The following is a 3810-nucleotide window of genomic DNA, read 5'->3' as shown; positions in this document are numbered from 1 at the left end:
TAAACAGCAAGGCAGCTCACTAGGTTTTGTTACAGAGCTGTAGTGTAAAGAAAACATGCAGTGAGCATGCTGGGAAACACAAATGGCCGTTATGGGGACAGAGGCAATAAAAAGGCATGCAGGTCAGCGATGATTTGCAGTTGAGTTGGTAAACAGCCACTGCTGAAGGAAAGGAGTCTGGGATTTGCATATAAATGAGGCTGCAGTGGCTCCTCCCCCTCTAGCCTCTGCACTGGCCTTTCCTGAGTCAATCGGCTCAGTGGCCTCGCCGAGGCAGAGCGACACGTCTCCATCTGTCTCCTCCGAGATCACTTCAGCCTCTTCCTGTGAGATCTGTGTGTTCCTGTCAAGGGCGTCTGTGGATCTCTGTGTGGAGTGGGTCGATCTGCACGTCAGGAAGCTGTGGATTATTGTCGTACCGTGTGTCCCGAAGGAGGCCGGGGTCTGGGTGTGTGGCGGGACGTTGCTGGGTCTCATGAGGGTGTTTGAGAGCGGTGTGTTCTGGCTGACCCTCAGCACGGCCTCAGACAGACAGTCAGCCGCATACATGGAGAAAAGACGCTGCAGCCCTTTCCCCTTATGCTGGGCCGCAGGTACACTTCCGACTGTTTGCTGTAATGCTGCTTGTGTGTCGGGGTTTGCAGAGTTTCTGATTGCGGATTGTATGTGATAGTAGTGCCATGCAGTCAGTCAGGTTTTGGTAGTTGGAAGCGTTTTGACACGTTCTTGCTTTCTACATTTCTCCAAGATTGAACATGAGCTTTAATTTATTTAGTTTTATTTTATTATTTGTTTTATTATATTTATTCTGTTTGTATATTTTGTTAATTTATTAAATTTGTTTATTTCGTATATTGTTCACTAATTTTTATTTTATTTTATCTTGTTTTTTAAAAATGTTGTTTCTTTATTTGTTTTGAATTTTATGTTGTTTTATGTTGTTTTTAATTTTATTGTTTTTATTTTAATTTTATTAAGTTTTTAATCTATTTTTTATTTTATTTGTTTTGTATTTTGTTTGATCGTGTTTTTAATCTATTTTTTGTTTTTAATTATTTTTGTATTTGTTAAATCTTTTTAATCTGTTTTTTATTTTTTAATCTATTTGTTTGTTTTTTAAATTATTTTTCTCTTATTATATATATTTTTTTATTTTTCTCTTAATTTTGTTTTGTTGTATTTTATTTTGTTTTGATTGTTAGTCTTGTTTTATAATCTATTTTTGTTTTAAATTTATTGTTAATTTAATTTTTATTTAATTTTATCTTGTTTTTTATTTTATTATTCTATTCTATACTATCTATTTAAATTTTTTGTTTTTAAACTGTTTTTATTTTATTTTACCTTACTTTACTTTACTTTACCAGGGCCGTAAACATTAATTAACACCACTCTGTGAAATACATTCTTAAAAAAATAACATCATCATTTGCATTAATATTTTAGCCAATGATTTTCTCATCTTACAAAAAGGAATCATACAACATAATTAATCATAAAGCACATTATTGTGAAATTTTTTTTTTGCTTTATTTTTGTCTTGGAGATTTGATTTTCTGAGTGTGTGTGTGTGCGTGCGTGTGTGTGCGTGTGCGTGTGCGTGTGCGTGTGCGTGTGCGGAAATTTTTTTTTTGCTTTATTTTTGTCTTGGAGATTTGATTTTCTGAGTGTGTGTGTGTGCGTGCGTGTGTGTGCGTGTGCGTGTGCGTGTGTGTGTGTGTGTGTGTGTGTGTGTGTGTGTATTCAGCACCTGCTCTTGACGCTGTCTATCAGGCAAACGCTCATTCAGTCTTAATCTGATTGACTCTTGTTTGACTGACAGGGTAAACCGTCTCAATGACTCTCTGTGTGTGTGTGTGTGTGTGTGTGTGTGTGTCTGTGTCTCTTCACTGTTTTAATGTGTGTGTTCATCCAAGGAATCATGAAGAGAGAAAATTTGATTTGAAAATGAAAAATATGCCTATTAATTTTAATTGGTTGATTCGATTTAGCTGCTTCAGTTCCTGGTTAAATTAATTGTAAGTCAACATCACTCAGTGTTGATTCTTCAGCTGCAGCTCATTGCAGTGAACACAACAAATAATCCTGTAGCGAACACGCTCATTATGTCTGAACTATTCAGTCATTCAGACTTCATTAATGCTTTAGTTAACAGTTTCAGAGACTTGAAAGAGAAATCTCAGTATTTTTACATCTTTTCACGATCTATCTCATGCTAAAAAGCTGTTTGATTTTCTAGTAAAACCTTTAGGAGAATTAAGGAGAATTAAGGCAAACAATATAAGGTAAACGGTGCATCTTTTTCACCAATTTATTTGAATTTTTTTGCCATTTTTATTCTCGTTTCACTTGTTTGCAGTTAATATGAAATGTTGCATTAATATAAAATGAAAATACTTGTATGATAATTGTAAAATGGAGCTTAAAATGATGAAAAGAAGAATTAAATGATGCAGGATATAATCTTGTATAGTCTGACTAGTATGGTCCACTTCTTTTTTCTGACCAAGAACTGGACGTTTAGACAAGATGACAATGTCTGATTGATGTAAAATGATCAACCACAGTTTGATTTTGATTGCATGATGTTTAGTGGCTGGTAAATCTGAAGACATCTCTCAGAACAGAGCTGAATATACAGGGGAAATATTGTTGGGTTGTTACTAAGGGCCTCAAACACGCACACAAAAACGTCCTTGTCAAACCAGAAATGAAAGCAGCAGTATCTGGAGAATATGGACCGAGAGACCCAGAATGCACAAACACACATATTTTAGCTCAGTCATAAAGATAATCTGTGACCCCCGAAGAGCAGGTTATGGTTAATGGCTGCATCAGATTTAATGCACGCTGAGTGTTTAGCAGATCTACTGTGGTTTAATATTGTGTTAGTGTGGATGGATGCAGATGGTTGCTCTGTGATTTGTGTGTTGGTCTGATCCTCCCACTCCATTTCAATACGTTTGCATGTGTGACACATGTGAACATGCGCTCGAGAGCAGCCATGTGTTCAGAGGTCACAGGAGGTCACGCGGGCGTCCCTCGTCTCGTCGCATCTCTTTTACTCTTTTCTCTTTTATTCTCCTTTGCTCTCATATTATTGAAAATTCACATGCAGTGTCTGTGTCCAAAGTGCCACGACTGTCTGTGAGCACATTTGTGTATTTCAAAAAACATGTCCGCCATCGGCCAGTGAAGTTTGAGCACCTATAAGACGAGGTTAACGAAGGCCGATTGGAACGAAATTCGCTGGGCCTGTTTGACTCACGGACCTAAAGATATGTGAGAAATTTGAAAGAAATCAGCCTCTGCGGGGTGATATTGCATTCATCAAGTGTGTAAATTAGTGTGTATTGCGTGATTTTTTTTTCACACATACTCGCATATTCATGCTGCTGTCAATCAAATTGTTTGTTAAATATTGGAGATTATTTGAAAAACTTGCGTTTGCAAACTAGTCCTAGATTTTTAAAGGGTTAGTTCACCCAAAAATTAAATTGGCTTGTGTTTCATAATAAAATGTGCTTCACATTGCTCCAGGGGGTGAATAAAGGCCTTCTGTAGTGAATCCATGCGTTTTTGTAAGAAAAATATCCATATTTCAAACATAACAAACACTTTTATATCACTTCCGCCAACTGTCAACTGCGGAAGCAGTTCCAGTAGATGACGTAAGATGTGCAGCGTTGTGTGATTAGTGATGAATGCGGAGAGAGAACAAAACAAAAACGTCGGTCACGAATTAGAAGTACAAACCAAAGATTTGCAAAGAAAAATGTTGGAGGATTTCGATATAAACCAAGAGGAGAC

At 36.8% G+C, this 3810-nt stretch overlaps 1 pseudogene; it reads left to right on the top strand.

Annotated features, from left to right (window-relative positions):
* The first annotated feature begins 321 nt into the window (after window positions 1-321).
* LOC107694767 (focal adhesion kinase 1-like) overlaps window positions 322-3810 on the top strand; it is a 69411-nt pseudogene continuing 65922 nt past the window's right edge.

This window comes from Sinocyclocheilus anshuiensis, unplaced genomic scaffold, assembly GCF_001515605.1.
Source record: "Sinocyclocheilus anshuiensis isolate Anshui unplaced genomic scaffold, SAMN03320099.WGS_v1.1 scaffold1497, whole genome shotgun sequence".
Classification (NCBI taxonomy): domain Eukaryota; kingdom Metazoa; phylum Chordata; class Actinopteri; order Cypriniformes; family Cyprinidae; genus Sinocyclocheilus; species Sinocyclocheilus anshuiensis.
Note: the sequence above shows the minus strand (reverse complement) of the source record. Positions and strands in the feature narration are given on the sequence as shown.